Here is an 18,956-nt window from a genome sequence, read left to right on the forward strand (position 1 = left end):
AACTGTGGTTTTATAACAAATACATCAGGCCTTCAAGATGCATGGAGGGTAAATACTGAAAGAGTTTTAGGTCCTTGCAGGAGTTTGCTGTTGTCCCTGAGAATGATCCCCAACCACACCCTGATCGTAGTCCTGGTGATTGGCATAGTGGGGTCATTATCTGCAGGTGTTAAGTAGATTTATTGTAATAATAAGTAAATATCATATACTAAGTAAAAACAGCAAGTTACAAGGATGAATAATTTTAATAGAAGCTAATAGTACCTGTATTATTAAATTTTCATGTAGCCACAGAGGTGGGCTGACACTTGCCTGTGTCAAGCATTGAACACTATGTGCAAGTTAATAGAAATTACCAAGCATGGTAAAGTAGAAATTAGGGAGCACTTTCGATTTTTTTTTTTTCCTCACTAAAATTCCAGCATTATGGAGAAATCATTTCATTTGAAAGCTGTGTGTTTGCTCAGCTTCTACCAAGTGCTTATTAGCCATTTGGGGTCTATTTAAAAACCCTTCTGTGATGCCTTGCTTTATCTTTTTACTTGTTCTTTTCTTTCACTTAACTTCCCTCGCTTTTAAACTCTTCCTGTTGTCTGAAGTTAAATGGTAACAGATTTTGTGTCTTCCTTTTCTCATGGACAGATATTGAGTAAGTATTTTATCATTACTATTAAATAGTGGCTTTTTTGTTGTCACAACTTGAAGTGTCATATGGCTGTGACTTGCCAAAGAGATCCTTCTCTTGTGAACTCTTTGAACCAGTGGTGGCTTTCATTTACCATCCAACACCAATTGCATTGTACTAGAGCAGCATCCTGCCTGCTGTTGCTGCCATAACAAGGAAGGCCACATTAATATATTCATTTAAAACCTGGCACTCATTTTAGTTCACGCTGTTATCATTTTTACAGAGACCATTTTGCATATCTATTATGTCTTCTGCGTTTGACTCTTTTTTTTTTAATCTCCTTTTATTTCTCAAGATGTATTTCACCTTTAATAGCTGCATAATCCCACAGAGCTTGTTCCTTCATACCCTGTTGTTCTTAAGTGCCAGTCAGGCACATCCCCACTGTTTTCAGTGGAGCCCACTGCTCTGTGGGCTCATTTGTATGCCAGAATATTCCCCTGTTCTCAAAACAAGATGATTCTTTCTCTGTGTGTTGTTACTCAACCATTCATAAAGATTCTCTCTCCGTGACTCTGGTTTTTAGTGCAGTTGTTATGTTGTTCTCATTCATATTCAAAATTCTTAAAATGCCACTCTACTGTACATGACAGATTTTTAATTCATTGCCTCCTTGGACACTTCCATCAAGTCTGCTTGCTGCTCTTTCCACGGCTGGAGAGCTCTTTCCCTTTAGCCTGTCCTAGAGAACTAATCTCCTGGAAATTTCCTTTAGTGTTTCTCCCCAATTAACAGTGAAGGGCCACCAGTAATCACCGGGGGGCTGAAGGGAATAGGAAATAAGTAGAGCCAGAATTCTGGGGTTGTTCAGCCTTTTGAAGAGAAGCTTGGGGGCAGATCTTTTTGACAGAATGTTCTATGTGGCACATCCTAGAAGACACACGGCAATAGAATGTGGTTGCATTACCAAAATATGGGTAGTACATGGATATGTGGATACATAAAGCTGGAGCCTGGCTTTTCTCAGTGGTTTGCAGTGATAGGACAAGAGGCAGTGGGCTCAAAGTGTTATAGGGAAAAAGGCTTTTGTTTTCTACTGAAGATTTTGAAGAAGAGTTAGATTTTAGGAGTACTGAGCTCCTAATTACTCTTTATAAAATTTTCAGTAAGTTGGAGATGCCTTATTAAACGTAGCAAAATTTTCCAGTTGTTTAAACCAGAAGATTACAGCCTTCAATAATGAGAGTGTAGTTCATTTTTGCAAGTACTGTAGCTATTTTTGTGTTCCTTTACCTGTGATATTACCTAAGCCTAACAAGAAAAGCTTAACTAGTGTTTTTATTCAAAAAGTAGTTTTCAACTACATGATGGAGTAATTTGGATTCTTTGCTCCTACCTCCCCTTTCTTGTTGCCATACTTGATGTTTCTTTAAAGTAATGAATTCAATAGAAAAAGTTTGACCAGGTAGATAAAACATTTGAGTCTTTTTTTTTTTTTTTGCCCCAAAAGTTCCTTTCAACCAATTGATTATCAAGTACAGCCTTGTGTGAGAACAAGGCTGCATCTTGCCCCAGGCAGATGCACAGCACAGAGTGAAGCAAGGCAGCAATGTGTGACTCTTCCTCTGATATCGCTGCACTTCCATCTATTTTCAGGTTAGACTTGCTGAGATGGATTTGGTTTCTTGCTACTTAGTAACACATAATTTTTCCAAGTACTTTATAAGTCTCCCCTTTGGCAACAAGCTGCCTGTTGTGTGAGGGCTCTCCTGGCTTCCAAAAGAAACGAAAATTCAGGGAAGTGTTGAAAACCAGCTGCAAATCACTTGATGCCTGCAAGGCTGGCATTGGGAAGCCTTTCTTATTGTGACAAATATGCTGATTCAACAGACCTGCATACTGTGTGGTAGCAAGAGTGTGTTAAAAACTGAGAAGTAAAGCAGCCATCTCAATTTTGTCATGTGTCCAGATGTTCAATTATGTACATGTGATGTATATATATGACTGAACTGCTGCTAAAAACACCAATGTCCTTTTTTGATAGAAAAATAGTTTCAAAAGGCTGTAAATGAGCAAGTTTTCATTATGAAATTAGACGGTACGCAGTCTTCAGACATCAGACTACACGGGAAGAAGTAGTACTGAGCTAAAATCTCCAAGGGTTAAAATCTTTCTCTGGAATCTGTGTGTATTTTCAGAGTGGATTGAAAGAGATATTTCTGTAACTGTAATTTATGCAATTCCAAAGCAGAATTTAGATTACAACTTTGAAGTGTCTGCTACAACGAAATGTGATGGTAAGAACTTCAGTTATTAATCTGGGCTCTTGCACACCAGAAAAGAGCTTTGATTGTAATGGGATTTTCCTTCTTTATGATGTAAGAAAAAAGTGAACTGTAAGGATTTATGTACCAGGCCACAGTATCCTTAGATATTGCTGGGTTTTAAGATTGGTTCTTTTATGAACGCATTTTTCTTCCAGTGTCCATCCAAGTTACATCTCTGACTCTGGAAGCAAAGTTTTTCCTGCCAGTGTAGTTGTTGTCTTGCTTTGTTTGGTTGGGTTTTTTTAAGTGTCACCCACACTTTGTATTGGTCTTTTGACTATTACCTAGCTTTATGGTTTTGTCAAAATTGAGGTACATTACTAGAGAATGAGAGGAATGGAGATAAAAAGGAATGAACTCAGAACTGACCAAAATAAAATACTTTAATGCTTTTGTTTGTGAAAGTGCTATTATGTTATTTTGATCCTCTTAGAAGGAGATGTATTTGATTGAGTCACATTGCTACAGACCTGTACAACAGAGGTTTTTGTGAAATACCATCTTGGGATTCAAATGGAAATGCATCACCATCTCCCTTATATGGCCCTGGTTTTGCTACTGGCATGGGAAGGGCATGTTGGAGAGCAGTAGTTCAGTGTGTCTGGAAATACTCTGACAGAGTTCCTCCCTGGGAGGCTGAAGGGAGGTCTCCAGGTGATTGCTGAGACCGAAGCAGCTGCCCTGGGCATGCCTGATGTAGGCAGGCAGACAGGTCTTGGAATGATCCAAGTAAGACAAAGCCTTTTACAGCCTATAATAATGCTGCATTAAAATTGCAAGGAATCTCATTTTACAGTTCTTTCAAACCTGCCAGACAGTGAATCCAAAGAAGTGTCCCTGAGCCATTTTTGCAGCTCCACTGATAGGAAGACAAAGGAGATGTGGCACCAGCCTGTGACAGCCATCTCCTGGGTTTGTCCTGGCATGTGAGCTCTGTACCAAGGTGGGCCTTCATCACCTGAAGCCAGACAAGTCTGGCCCTGCAAAACCAGATTGACAGTCTTTAAATAGGTTTAAGCTGAGCTTTGAGCTGAGCCTCCAAAGGCAATTTCAATTGCAACTGCTCTTACTGACATAAAGCTCAGCCTAAATGGAAACCCATTTCACTGCCCTTTAACGGGGTGAGTGCTATAGCTGGGAGCTTGTCACCTCGAGGTGTCATTTATTAAGAGACCAGTTTATGGTGCTGTTACTTGTGAGTGAAGACAAAAACTAATAGCCCTTAATTACCTGGCACTGCTTTCTCTAGGAGAACCCTGAAGGAGATGCTATTCAACAGCATTTATTGCACTGTTTTTCTTGCACAGAGCCCTTTCTACAGACAATATTCACTGCACCACTTATAATTTCTGCTCTAAGCTATTCTGTTATTTATTAGTTATTCACGAAATGCATGTATATGCAATGAAGTATTAATATTAATGTACAATTTCATATGAAAATACTGCATGTGAATGTACAGAAAGTTTCCTCACAAGGAAATTTAGGTGTGTGTAATACTTTCACAGTTATAATTCTAAACTTATTATACTTACTTTTGCTAATATAGAAGTTGCTTGTCTTTGTTATGATATAATGATGTTTGAAAGTTGATTTTGGAAAATGGAATGACATAAAAAAATGTGACAATATCTGAATGTCAGTATCAAGCCTCATTCACTGCTTGGGCACAGGAAAAATGGTCATGATAGCACCGGATTCCTTTAAAAATATGCTTAAGCATTGTTTAAGCAGGCCAAGTGTTATAATATATGGAATGGTATATTCTGAGTATCATGGCAGAATTTGAATATGAAGTGCACAGCACTTAAGGAATGGTGCATTAAACATTACATGAGTTGCTAGAAGCTTTATTTTTTTTGCATTAGAAGATGTCCAAATGTGAAAATGAAGCAGCTTTAGACTTGTGCAGTGCTATTTGCTGTTTGAGAACTGGAAATTAAGCAGAAAAAAGTTTAGTTGTGTGTTTTCAGCCCAAGATTCAGTACTGACTTGCTTCAATTCTAGTTTTAGGCAGCCTAATCCCTTAAATTCATGTACTAGAAGACCTAGTGGTGAGAAAAATTACTTTTTCAAGCATTTAAAAACATTATTTCCATTATAAAATTTTAGCTTCTCTGCCAGTGTATTTGGTGTACTGTAGGTCTCATTATAACCTAGAGGGAGGTGTCGTCTCTTCAGCTATGTGAGCAAGTTAACAAAGGAAAAAGCTCAATTACATGCAAGATTTTAGGCCTCTTACTTGACATTCACACCTTTAGTATGCAAACACATCTCCCAGGGAAGCTCTGATTAAAAGTAAATTAAATAAATGTATGTGCCATTTAAAGTCAACAGTATGCATGAAACTGTGAAATTATATGGTAATTAGGACACTGTGTCTGTCTGTCAGGAATGATGCTTCTTACTGAAATTATAAACTGATGGAAGAGCAGATTCTTGTGTAAGAATGAACTATCACTGGAATACCCTTCCTCCCACATTGATAATTAAGAAAACCTCTGGCCATTTTCAAACAGATTTTTTTTTTTGGGGGGGGGGGAGGGGAGGAAGGGGTGGTGTTCAGCTTTTCTACTCTGGAAAAGCAGCTGTTCAGGGCTGTGCTCGAAGTGTTACCTGAGTCTGACCACAGAGTTTGTATGAGGACACAATTTCCAAACTGCCACTTTCCCTTTCCATCATTTGCCTTTCATTTTTGCTACAAAACTTTCCCTTCATTTCCTTGTTAGTCTTCTCCTCCAGACAAAAGAGTTTCTCCCCTTATCCAACATAGAGTGCATAGGAGGATTTTTGCAATTAATAAAAGAAATGCTACTTGGCCATTCACTTTTGGAAATTGGTATGCAACTCTGACATAATCTAAAAAGGTCCAACTGGATAATCAGAAGCAGCTTTGCAAAAGAGCTTATCTGAACAGCCAGCCTGTTCTCTCAATTTTGTCCCCTGTATAGTACAGAGGTGGTCCAACACTGGAATTGTTTGTTTAGCTCTTGTCTACTTCCTCCCTTCAATTTTTTTTTTGTATTGTATTTGCTGCCTCTAAAACCTTCTGTTGGGCGAGACTACTGTAGGGTGAGTTGTTTCCATTTGTTACTGGATGAGGTTTAGCCAAGTGTGAAAGGAAAAAAAAAAGTGTTTACAGAATAAGAGTTTTAGGGAAGTATTTGTAATCTCTTGGAACTGATGATGACTGTTCCTATGTGGTGAGTGGGGAGGGGTTAGGGACAGAATTATTTACTTCAGGACTTGCTTGCTGATGCTGTTTACAGCCTGGCTGAATGCTGTAACACTTTGTAAACTTGCAGTAAATCAGTCTTTTTAAGAGTTACTTGGTAACTGAATTTACTCATCGATGACTAGTTTGAGTAAAACAGAAAAAAAGCAGTGCTTTTAACTCATTTACTGATGAATAAAAATAGTTTTAACTGATTTACTGGTCAGTAAAAATGGTTTCAAAGCTTTGTTTTAAGTATTTCTTGGTATTTAGGAATCATCTTTCAGCGATTTACACATTTTAGCCTCAGTCTAGTTTTCCTCTCCAGGTTTTTGTGTAAATGTCTCCTGTAACATTTATTTTAGCTTTCCTTTGTTAAAGGAAGATAGGACTCTACTCATACAATCGTGATCTTTCCATGCCTTCCTAACAGAGTAATGGGGTCACTCCTAATCTTCTTTGTATTTTCTTTGCTTTTTTATTATTATTTACTCTTAAAATATGTACAAAATCAGACAGAAGTTCCAAAAATAGTTTCTGGCTTAATCACCACAATCAATTCAGCCCAAGTTTTTGTGACTGTAGGACTCCTTAATTTCTCAAATCAAAGGCTGACATGTGGTTTTAACATGTTGCAAAAACTGTAGTGATTACACAGTTTTCACTTCTTCCAATAGCATTGATTTTACACATCAACTTTGTGTATGAGTGGTTTTTTAATATTTTGGAAGTTTTTGTTCTTATATATAAAGTGCCAGATTGACAAAATGCATCTTGAAATTGTGTGAATTCTTTACCATCAGGATGTTTAAAATTGAGATTCATCTCTACTGCAGTAGACTGTAATAATTTCCACATGGGCAGATCATGGATAACTGGAACAAGTCAGGAGTTTACAGCTTTGAAGAAGACAGGGTCATTTGTTTTCTCTATTTGTTAACAACTTTTCTTGAGAGGATGTACTGAGAAATTTACAAGACAAATAATTGGAAAAAAGAGAGTGAAATTCTTGAATGGAAAAATGGCCAAGGCAATCTGTAAGGGAAGATGTCAAAGGACTCAAGATAGCAGGTATAAAAATGATCTGCCTGATACTCATAATTTCAAAAGTATTTAAGATAGCTATACAAGCTTTTAATATGCTGAATGTCAGGTCAAAGATGAAGTGCTGGGCTTAAGGTGATAAAACTAATTTAGTTATAATTAATGACACTTTGCTTAAAATGGACCAGAAGAGCAGGAGCCTATTCCTTAGTAGTAATCACTATTAGCAGTTTTGATATTTTTTTTTTTAGAACTAATGAATGTGATACTGAGAAGTATTATCAAAAGATCTGCAGTCTAAATTAGACTACTTCGCTCTATTTTAAATTGAGTGTGCTAAAAGCTGAAAAATGTCCTGTTTAATTTCCAGATAACATCTGCAGAAATGCACGAACTCAGTTAAGGCAATGCAGTATTCCAGTGGTATGTAACTTGCTGTTAGTACAGATAGGCTGTGCTGGGTAGAGACTGCTTCCAGACCTATTCACTGAGCTGAAAATGGGGCTCAGATACCTGGTGAAAGATGACTGCCACATGGGTGAAAGAATCAGTGCCCCTAATACTGGTTGCCCTTTCAATCTTGTAATTCAAAACAAAAATCTGCACCCCCCAATTAGAAATTTGACCCCTAATTCTTTGGAAAAACCAATGGAAAGGGTTGTGTAAGCAGATGAGTATGCATTAGTATTGTAAAAACTAATATAGTAAAAGCCAAGGCCCTGGAATGCAATAGACTGCAAAAGTGGTTGTAAGCCACTCTTACTGATAATGTGACCATTGTGGGGGAAGTCACTCTGAGATTTCTGTGCAGCAGAATCAGACCTATCCTGGAAATGATAGGGATGTTTTCAGGTCTCAGTGGGTGGATGCAGGGGAAAGGAAATTCTTGTTCATTTTTATAGTAATCTTTTACTTGCCCTCCGTGAGACAATCCAGCTCAGAACATACATTTACCCTTGGGAAGAAGGAATGCACAGTTGGTTAGAAACTCAGCATTTCAGAACACATTCTTATTGGGAATTTTTGATGGTTTCATGGGACTCTGAGCTTCTGGTCATAATGGATCCCTGACAGCAAATGGGATTTTCTCAAAGCGCTGCAGCGGAGAGAAGCTTGGCCTTAGATGGTCTGGGAATTTGGGCAGTCCTTTTGGAAAGGGCGATTCATGCTGAACTTCAATTAGGTACATTCAGCTTTCCAAACTACTGGAGCTTGGCTAGAGAGCAGAAGACTATCACTTGCTTTTTTCTCTCTCCCACCCTCTTTTTTTTTTTTTTCCCTGACTAGAAGAGCTTTTATGAAACATGTGATTAGGACTTGTGAGATTTTAGCTTTGTGATAACCGTCTTGGATCTTCAGTCTTACTCACAGGAGGATTAACCACAACCATTCCAACTCCTCCATTAGAGGAGAGATATTCTTGAAAAGAGTTTATTCACCCTTTTATGTCTGTCATTCAACAACTTCAGCAGGAGAAATGAACCTAAGGAGATTAGGAATTGCATGCTATCCATATTTTCAATATTTCTGATAGCAATATTGGTCTGTTCCCTGTAAATTCTAATGACTAAGATTTGAATAATAGTTCTTTGCTGTTTATGATCTTTTGAAGTTGCCAAGTTGGGATAATTTAGGGGTTTAAAGAACTGTATTGCTGTTTGCTTAATACCTGCTTCTTATCAGGAGCAGAGTGATTATTGTTGCTTGGATGAGACCAGCCTAGACCAATAAACCTCCATTTCTGCCTGTGTGTTTCTGTACTTGTTCAGTGGTAATGCATGCAAATCCCTGAAGACGCTCCTGGAAACTGGTTGGTGGTTTTTTTAATTAATTACTTTATCTTTTGTACCGAAAACTGGTTTTCTCCCCTCTTGTATGCAGAATATTTAATTCAATGATGTTTCTCAGACACTTTAAAGTGAAATGGGCACTTAACTCCTTCACAAAAGTGGAATTTTCTGGAGTTATTCCAAGGGTAATAGAGAGTAGTAAGAGGAATTTTAAGTATAAATCCTATTTTATCAGTGGATTTTTGTGGGGGGGGGCATATCAGTATTAGTTTGCACTAGGCTTACTTTTCCTGTAGTGCAAAACAACCTGAAATGCTCTCAGGGCATCTCAATAGGTAGAGGTGTATCAACAGAATTTGTATTTCATCTCTGTTAATACTCTCAGCTGCCTGAACACAGACACTGCAGATATTTGCATCTGTTCTATCCAAGGTATTGTAGTCTCATGATCTCTGGGAATGAACATACATTTACTCAGATCTTTGTTTTCCTGTTTGACCTTCCTGTTTCCAAGCAGAGATTCCTGTTTGAGACTTAAAACCTTAGAATCAGGAAGAACCAAACCAGTCAGGTATGGATGGAGGGAACTGGGCGTCTGGAATTACATCCGAGTCATGATAAAATTTTAATAGCTAAATTCCTAAATGAAGTGCTAATTGAGCCCCTCCTCTTTGAATAAGCATGAATAGTTTCTTTCCCACCCACTTGCCACTTCTGTAGTGGATTTAATTATCACCTAGCCAGAAGGCAGGGACACTATTACACCTAGAGAGAGGGGATGAGAGGAGGAAGGAGTCACTTTAATGAGATGGAAGAGAAGTCAGCCAACGAAGAGTACATGTATAATTTGCTAGAGTGCTTCTATGTGTGTGCATATATATACACATATATATTTTAGTGTACTAAAGGTGACATTGATTGTTGAAGCTTAAAACGTCCAACTTCAGTGAGCTGAGTGATGCTTTGTTTCCTTCTCACATTTTCCATGGTGTCTTCACTTTTTCCTGACTTAAACATTTAGCTTTCCTCAGTAGTTATTACTTTTGTTACCATCATGTCTTATTGAAAAAACAAACAAACCAGTATTGTAGGTGGATTTCAGTTTATTGGGTCTCTTTGTAATAAATTGCTACTGTAGCCATTTGCTTTTATTAAAATAAGGGATTTATATTAACACTGTTTTTTTTTTTTTTAATTACAGGGTATCTCTATGATACATAGTCTTTTATTTCATAATCAAATAGCTGTTTAGGTTAAAAGGGAAAAGAATTCTCAATTTCTTGGAATCCCTGGTAATGCAATGGAATGACAGAGGGGAAAGAAGATAATAGGTGTAGCAAGGCAGTTCTGCTCCTGAGTGGCCCCCCTCTGAATGGCATTACATTGTTGTTGTAGCAGCACACTGTAGTCTGCATTGTTCTGTTCCAGTTTACTGGTTCCTATAGGATAAAAAAAATTCCCATTGCAAGCTGATTGTTAACTTTGTTAATTCCCTAACATTTGGCTTCTTGAGACTGTATACCTTTGCACTGCTGTATTGCATTGATGGATTGATTCCTTGCAGTACTAAATCCAAATGGTTCCTGATCTCTGGTCTTCCAAATTCCTGCTTAAGTTCTTTATAGCTATTCTCTGCAGGTCAAAGGAATAATTTCTCCTCCAACTTCACAGGCTAACCAGCATAAGCAGAGAGAAAAAGAAGGTTAGATTATTAGTAATTTCTAAATGCCCTTTCCCATAAATTCGATATGTTGTTCTTTCAACTACATGGAAGAAAAGATTATGCGAAAGGTTGGTTTGGCTTTTTTCAGTATATGTTCAGTGCACTGCAGTCATTCTCCTCTCCTTGTTTTTTACCATCCTTAGGCTTGAAAGCTTTTTTTTTTTCCCTTATCAAAATCAGAAGATTCCACATTGCAGCAAATAATCATTCAAAACACTGAACGATGTTCTAGACTTTCCATAATCTCCTCTATTTTGCAGCAGCAGTGAAAGGACAGCTGTCAATAACCAATTTGCTTGAGGTTTAGCAAGAGCTGGGGTATCCAGTGGGCCCTTTCATGGGAGCCATTCTGTATCCTGAATTACCCTCACTGCAAGGGAAGGATCAAAACTGCATCCAGTTTTCAAGATGCAGCAGTATGGTGGATTTGCACAAGGAGCTAATGATATTTGGGTTTGCTTTTTTGCTCCTTTCTTAGTATTTGCCTACATTCGTGTCTGGTTTTGCACTCTTGGGTACTGGATTTGTTTTCACAGCACTATCTACCCTGACCTTAACATCCTGTTCCTACGTATTAGTGGTTGGCTTATCACTGTGGAGCTAAAATTATTTTTTCCCTTGTGCATCATTTTACAACTATCCTTTCTGAATTTCATCTGCCATTATCTCACTCCATCCCTTGGCTGCAAGGTTTTTCTGCACTTCTTCACGGTCAATTCCTATCTTTACCACCATGAATAACAGTAGCATCCTGAAAGTTTGTCATCACACTCTCTGCTCCTTTTTCCAGATAACTTAAAAACATGCTGAACACCAGGGTCTCTCATAAATCCTGTAAGACTCTGCTGAGTATCTCTCTTTGGAGAGAGAAATGGCTTTTACACTGACCTTCAATATCTTCCTTTTTTAATCACCAATTTTATTCATGTGAGGACCTTCCTTCTCATGACTGCTCAGCCTGTTTGGAAATGCTTTTAAAAGCTTCCTGTTGGAGGCCTTTTGGCAATCCCTGTATTTTGTATTAACCTCACCTCTCTTACACATATTGCTCTTGGCAACACAGGTAATCAATATGTTTTTGGTACATGCCTTGCATTTATATAAGCTGTGCTGATTCCTATGTAATAGAGCCTACTTATTGCGGCTTTGCTAATTCTTGGGGTGGTTTTTATAGCTTCCAATAATTTCCCTGGACCACATTTCAGAATGACTGGGAGTAATAATAATAATAAAAACCAGTAATATTAATTTGGGAAAATTTTCTGTAATGTTATATTTAAAAGTCTTTCTAGTCATCTCCTAGTGTTCTGCTAGCAAGGTGGTTTGGCATGATACTGCATACCATGCTTAAATAACTATTATTTTTTTTTAATCCCTAAGCGTAAACCCCATGAATTTGGTGTCTTGATTGATGCTGCCATAAACTTTAGATCTGGCACGTTGATGTGCTGCAGGTCCTGACACACTGCATGTGGAAGGGAGCTTTATCTTCTGTGAGTGTTTCTTCCCTGTTGTGGCTTCCTAGCAAATTTTACTTAAAAGAAAATGAAGCATTCTAAGACTTGCTTCCCAGGACAGCAAAAAAACGAAACGAAACAAAACATAAACATCCTGTTCAATTTCCACTTCAGAGCAGATGTGACCTTGCTGGGTTTTGGACAGATCAGTAAACAGCCACAGTATTCCTCAGTCACTTAAATTGTTTTCACAACAGTTTTCTGGGGAGTTTATAAAATATAAAGTCACAGCCTTAGAATTATCTTACTTTCTTATTTATTCTTTCCAAGTTACTAACCAAGAAATAAAAGTAATGCAGTTACACATCTCAGATGAAATAAGAGTCACTCCTTGGAAGTTAACTACTGACAGGAGCTTGTTGCCTTACTGTATCATGTCATGTTTTTGAAGGACCAGACCCTTTGGAATATGATGCAGCCTTTGGGTCAGCTCCCGCTGCACAGTGCTGGAAACCAGCTACTCTAAATCCTCAGTGTAATGGGCTTCACGGGTTTTCTCCTTTCTGGAGTTCTGAAAGGAAGCTGGTAGTGGAACTAGAGGTGTTCAACTATCTGATCCTCAGCAGCTGATAGAATGATACAATGTGAGATTATAACTTTACATTTGGACTCTGAGTCAAACTGAATTAGATGAATCAAGTAACACACTGTCCAAATGGCATTTTTTTTTAATTAAAAAAAGGCTTTTAAAGCAGATGTATTAATTCATGTTCAAGCAAGTTTTATCTCACACCTCCCACAAGGATAAACAAACTACTAGAACCAAGATGTGTACAGAACAGTTTAAAGATGATTATATAAAAAAATAACAGAAACCCCTTTTGTCTTAAGAGAAATTAAAGACTCAAAGAAGCTTTCTCTAGTACTAGTACTTCTACAGAGGAAAAACTCAAGTGCTCCTGTTTTGAGAGCCTTATGCCTGGTAGGAAACTGTAATTCTCAGATATTTATGTTTGCACTGCTTCACCTTTTTATGAAGCATATGTAACATGTAACTAAATCTGAGATGACACCCCTGGTTGCAAATGTATTTTGCAAAACCAGAGCTGTGCACTGGGAAATTAAGTAAACAATCGTTCCAGCTATATAGCAAAGTAAAGGGAAATGTTCTTCCTGCTAATTTACACATGCAAATTAGATCAGATTCTTGTATCAATAAATCAATACAGCTTAATGAATTCCTTGGTGGAATTCAAATATGGCAAGTTGAGTTTGTTAGGAAGAAAACAGTCTTTACTTTTTTTCTTTTACTTTACTGTACTTTACTTCTTTACTTTTGATGGTGTTTTCAAACCATGTCCTGAAACATTGTGGTCATTTTGTTGATAGGAGGGTTACCATCACCAAATTCACTTAGCTTTATGGTAAACACTTTATTTCTAGTAATCCCAGCATCCTTCTTATTCCCTACTCCTTTGACCTGAGCACTCCTGTCCTTTTCCCTCGGTGTGGCTGGCTCAGCCAGAACGGGTGGCATTTTCTGCCGATGCCTGTACATTATACTTCCCTTTGCTACTTTACCCTTCCCTTCCTTTGGCACGTGCTCACCCCTGGACAGCTGCAGGCAAGGTGGAGTTGTCACTTGTATCCTTTCCTCTTCTCTGCCTCCAGTGAACTCAGGTTTACAAACTTGAATAATCATTCCTGTCAAAAGTCATTCTAATGACAAAGGCTCAATGGGGGTATCATTTTCAGGACTGTAAGAGAAATATTCACTCAACTAATTTTAATCATCTTAGTTAACACTCATCATCCTGCCACCCTCCTTAGTGAACTACAGGAAAATACTTATAATACCTTAAATATGGGTATGGAGGCTTAAAGTTAAGTTGGTGCTTCAAAAAGTGCTGTGGTGATCATTCAAAATAGAGTGACATGCTCCTTGTTTTGTGAAAGTCATATTGACATTTTATGTGGTTTATATAACAGAGTGCATTTAGAACAAATGGAGGTTTATTCCTTTAGTGGGCAATAGTGCTTTCCTTGTCTAGCTACTTTTAGTGACACAAAGTTCAGGTCATCTCAGCTGCTATCCTTACCTGATAATGCACACCACATTGATCTACTCACATAAAAAACATTGTCTGCAAAGAGATGTTTTAGATGACAGATTCTGTGGGGGAAAATAGTGATCAAATATTTTCTGAACTCTTAGAATTTTTCTCTGCTGAAAATTGAAACTTACCCAAATGATCTTACCTCAAATGTTTTCCAAGTATGTGGTTGTATGGTTATGACTTGGATTGCCTTTCTGCTTGTTCATGGTTTTCAAGTTACCACACAGGACCAGTAATCAAGGTAATGCTAACTGTATATGGCCACAAGGTAATTACAGAAATGTATGATCATCTGAAATGGTTGGGTAAGGATTGTTGGTAAATAATCACTTCCTTAGGGTTCTGAGATGCTTTTTAAAATTCAGCAGTTAATGCTATTTACCTGTCTCGGTTTTGTTTCTAAATATGGCATCACCATTCACCCTTGAAACCACCTTCATAGCTGTTCAAAAGTGCAAATTTCATCAGCATCATGCTAAAATTGATTTTACAGACTAATATTCATTAAGGTTTTTTTAACTGCTTGCAAAGACAGACAGCATTCTTTCCCAGGCTGAAAGATGAGGAAAGATAATAATAGCACTTGGCCCACAAATAAAAACACCAAACAAAGATCACAATGGTTTCTATAAAATCTCAAATAAAAGCTTAGCTTAACTAGCAATGGACCTTGTGAAAAATAAGCAGTTTTATAATGTGGTCTTTGAGTTCAAATGAGGAATGGGGGGTTCCTTTGTTGCTGCTTGATGATCAGCATGGTCAAGGATGCAGGGTTGTTTTACTGAAAAGAGCTGTTCACAATTAACATTTCTAAATCACCCCAAAGTGAAAGGCATAATGGGGAGGGAAGCATCAAGTTAGAAATGGTACGATAAAACATGGTAAAAACAGCTGGATCTACGGAGGGGAATAAAAAGTTCTGAAAGGCAAATGTTGCAGAAAATTTTGACTGTTGTGGTACAAATGTTGCAGCTCTGAAAATGACATATTTTGTATCTTTTGAACTGTTCTTGTAAAGGATTTTGGGGTGAATTTAAAGAACTACAAGAAGATTACTACCAAAGTTTTCCAGGCACTGTTGCAGGTTGCCCAGAGAACTTGTGGATGCCCCATCCCTGGAAACAACCAAGGCCAGGTTAGATGAGGCTTGGAGCTGCCTGGTCTGGTGAAAGGTGTCCCTGCCCATGGCAGGGGGGGTGGAACAAGATGGTGTTTCAGGTCCCTTCCAACCCTAAACATTCCATGATTTGAAGGTTCTGTCATGGGTTAGCATAGCTACAGGAAGCTGCCTGGCTTACTAACTGAACCCACTACAAGTTCTTAGTAAGGAACTGATTCCTCTCCTTTTGGAAATACACACTTTTCTTTTATTGAGATACTGGAAGGGATGCAGCTTAAACAGAAACAAACACATACACAACCCACCTCTCCTCAATATATGTATCATACAGCAAAAAGCAGCAGGAGTTTATTTCCCTTTAGAAAAATATCAGTCTCAAATGAAAAGCATTTAAACCACAGAACAGCTCTAGAGATACTTGACCTCTCATCAGATGATGTGTCCTGTCTTTAACCTACTGGCAGTATTCCAGGGAATTTTTGAAAGTTCTAAGGCATTACATAGGAGTATAAAGATTAACTGTGTGAGGCATAGGTGGAATAACCCCAGTTCTAACAGGAAAAATCTTGCACCTGAGAGCAGAACTAGTTCAGAGCTCAAAATCATCATCCATGAGGGTTAAGGGCATAACAAACGTTAGGTGCTAAGCATTTTTACTGCAAGTAAAGAGTATAGCAAGAAACTTTGCACAAGAGCTGCTAACTTGGGTACACCACATTTCTACCTGAGTCAGGCTGCTGTGTTCTCAGGATCCCTCTCTGCTCATTTTTAATAGACTTATTTGTATTGCTATGAAATAGCTGCAAGGTTTTTTGTGCTGTGTTGGGACAGGGAAATCTGGCCCTTAAATCACAGAAGTGAAAGAAATAAGCTAACTTATATTGGTTGAATAGAAATTTGTGCTGCATGTGAGGCTTTTATGGTTCACATAGTTCTTTCTTGTCCTCTAAATGCTTTGGAGACATAAAGAAAGGATGTATCAGTGCTTATATTTCCTTACAATCAGATGTATCAAGTCTAATTCATGCAATAATATATCATCATCTTCTATGTGGTTCAAATATACTGCCTTGTCTTTTATGGTGACATCCTTCACAACATGTGCAAAGAATTTAGTGAGCTATTTGCAAGTGCTCATTCTGGGCTTTTTGCAAGGATAGGTTTCAATAAGGATATTCTTGATGAGTAAAATCTCTGCTCAGGGTTATTATTACTAAATTCCTGGAAGATGAGGCAGACAAGTGTCTATCCATTGCTGCCACCTATGGAAAAATGCAGTGGGATGCTGTTCAAAATACATACTCGCTGGCAGGTTAAATTCTGCTTAATTACATTCAAACAAGTGCCTCAAGAGCAAGATGAGAAAGGAGAGAGATAGCTAAGGTGCAGAGGGAAACAGCCTCAATTGTTATGAATCACCTGGATGCCATTGCCTGCCCCTACAGTCTGTCAGAATTTTGTTTACAAGAAGAAAAAGGCAGTGCAAGGGGCATTCAGCAAAGTCTTTGAAGCATCCTAGTGAAATAGCCAAGTGTTTTCACAAGCTTTATGGTATCTGGGAGATTTTAAAGTATTTCCCAAAGTAATTTCAGCTCTAGGTTAATGTTGAGACAGACTCTGGGAGGGGGGATGGAACTGAAGGTTGTGCTGTGTCTTTACAGTCTTGAACAAGGCTTAGGTTATTTTTCTCCTCTATTCCCAGCTGGCTCCGTGTGCATTCTCAGTTGAGTAGCCTGCTTGATTATAGACTTTATGATTAAATGGCTGAGCCTTACTGTGAAGGTTATTTTGTATTTTTGTGGCTGTTTGAACTCAGCAGTAGCAAACCGTCTCTCCCCTGCAGTGGCACTGAAGGCTGGAGTATCATTTTAAATGCTGGAGGACAAATCCTGCAGTGCAATTCCACTGCACAGAGAGGAACAAAGCTGTGGAAACTCCGGTCCACTGCGGCACAGGGGCAGCTTGCACTTATTCCAAACTTTTCTATGGGGAACAATGTGGAAAACAGAGCAAAATGTCAGTGTGCTGATGCACAGTGCTTTACCAGGATGTGTTTCCTGACTCCTGGGAGTTTTTCCATGGGCAGTGCTGAAAGCAGTCATTTATTAAATGGTTTCATTTGGGGGGCATACCCAAGCCCTGCTTGTTGATAGCTCTGTAAGCCTTGGTGTGTAACCAAGCAGTGTATCTATTTCAGCTGAAATCATTTGGAGGAGGGAATCACAACTGAAAGGAATGCACTGTGGACAAAGACTGAAGTTAGAAATTCACATATTGTGGTTGTGAGGAAGCAAGTGGCTGAAATCTGTTGAGATTTCCTTGTGAATAACTAAGTATTAGGGAAGTGTTCTGGATAAAAAACAACAGAAATTACAGTAGAACAGAAGGGCCACCTGGGATTCTTTTAACAGGGACTGAAAGGACTTGAGACACCTGAAGTATTACAGCAGACTCTTCTCTATAGGTTTTCTAAATTGCAATTCATTGCCACTCTGTGGAGCTTTAGGTGTGCAAAGACATACAAAAAAAATAATAATCCAGTTGATTTACTGAATCTTTCAAAGCATTAATTTTAATCATTTCACCCTAACAGAAGCACTCTAGCCCACATTTTAAACTGGTGGTAGTCTTTTATTTCAGCTTTCTCCTTACACATATGAACAGCATTTACATACCATTTTAAACAAAACTGTACTGCTGAGTTCTAGCAAAACCCACAGATTACCTCTGCAGATGCTGCTGATTAAGGCTTGTATTCTTTGGGTGTTATTTCAGTTCCTGCTCCTGACCAGAAGTAACACAAAAATCCCTTTTGAATGTGCACCTAACAGGAAGTTGTTAATTTGTCTCTGTCTATTGTCTTCATTTTCTTCAGCAGTACTGTGGTAGCTTAGATCCTCTGTAGAATACCCCTCCCCAAAAATATCAGATTAAGTAACAGGAAAGAGATTTTCAAGGGAAGAATGGGGTTTTAAGTGGATTCCCACTGATTGACCTGCTGTCAGAATCAAGGAGGGGTGATGTGGGTGGGAGGAAATTGGAAAAAATTGTCTCTGAGACAAGAATGGGATGGACAGGAGAAACTGTATAGGAGTGTATAAAACACATTTCCACTGAAATAATAATAGGAATTTCACAGGAATAATAATAAGATGGTGGGTGATATCAGGGTCAGGCTTCTTTTCATTGGTCTGGAAGTTAGTGTTCTTCGTTATGTTAAGCCAGGCAAGGATTAAGGACACGGCGTTTTACATTTTCACACTGGTTTTATGGCTTCATCTAAATATTGTGTGGTTCATTGCATTCCTTTTTTGTAACTATTATTTTAAACAAGTGTGTGAATGAAAATTCCCAAGAACCAAATAAATATTTCAAAATTTTAAATATGAAAATAATGTATTTTAAATAGACCAAAAAAAAACCATCTAAAAGGTAGTTTCAAGTACATATTACGGAAGTCACACAGGTGACATTTGGAGAAAACACATTGGAGGGGCTTAATTCTGAACTGTGAGTGATTTTTAGATATTGATAAC

At 38.1% G+C, this 18,956-nt stretch overlaps 1 protein-coding gene across 14 annotated transcripts in view; it reads left to right on the forward strand.

Moving 5' to 3' along the window:
• Nucleotides 1-18,956, forward strand: part of LOC138109326 (bifunctional heparan sulfate N-deacetylase/N-sulfotransferase 3) — a 260,842-nt gene that overhangs the window by 15,507 nt on the left and 226,379 nt on the right. The window lies entirely within an intron of this gene.

Source organism: Aphelocoma coerulescens, chromosome 4 (assembly GCF_041296385.1).
Source record: "Aphelocoma coerulescens isolate FSJ_1873_10779 chromosome 4, UR_Acoe_1.0, whole genome shotgun sequence".
NCBI classification, from domain to species: domain Eukaryota; kingdom Metazoa; phylum Chordata; class Aves; order Passeriformes; family Corvidae; genus Aphelocoma; species Aphelocoma coerulescens.